Raw genomic sequence first — 582 nt, 5'->3', positions numbered from 1 at the left:
TTCCCAGTATAAGACATCTTGGTTATCAAGTTAGACTAAAAGAGTTGGGACCCTACACCTTAGAGAAACCTAGACTGAGGGGTGATCCGATTGAGGTTCATAAATAATGAAGGGTCCAATTTAGCATGGGAGAGGAGTCATAACTTTATATTGGAAAAGGCCAGATGGCACCCGGATCACATTAAATTTCATTTTCAGTGGAGGCTTAATGTACCAGGATGGCCGAGTGGTTAAGGCGTTGGACTTAAGATCCAATAGACATGTGTCTGCGTGGGTTCAAACCCCACTCCTGGTATCTGTGCTTACAAAATGTTACTTATTCTTTCCCTGACTTTTGCCTTGCACCATCATCTCTTCTGTCATTTAATCACTCTTGCCTTCCAACTGATCACAGCTTCCTATTATTTTATCTGCCCCAGCACCGTTCCTTGGCTCTGCGCTTGCTTATAAACTGGTAAATCTTTAACTTAATCTCCTCTGTACCCTGACAATGACCTTCTCATCCTTCCTGGATTGTGGTTCCTCACAGGATCCGCTGCCTCACCGACGCCCCTCCAGGTAACTGAAGGCCCTGAGCCTTGG

General features: G+C 45.2%; 1 non-coding gene across 1 annotated transcript; it reads left to right on the top strand.

Moving 5' to 3' along the window:
• The first annotated feature begins 212 nt into the window (after positions 1-212).
• trnal-uaa (transfer RNA leucine (anticodon UAA)) lies at positions 213-295 on the top strand. Its single transcript has one exon. It is a non-coding gene; the product is annotated as a tRNA-Leu (tRNA).
• The last annotated feature ends 287 nt before the right edge of the window (positions 296-582 follow it).

Source organism: Heterodontus francisci, unplaced genomic scaffold, assembly GCF_036365525.1.
Source record: "Heterodontus francisci isolate sHetFra1 unplaced genomic scaffold, sHetFra1.hap1 HAP1_SCAFFOLD_75, whole genome shotgun sequence".
Taxonomy (NCBI): domain Eukaryota; kingdom Metazoa; phylum Chordata; class Chondrichthyes; order Heterodontiformes; family Heterodontidae; genus Heterodontus; species Heterodontus francisci.
This window is presented reverse-complemented; position numbering and strand designations above follow the sequence as displayed.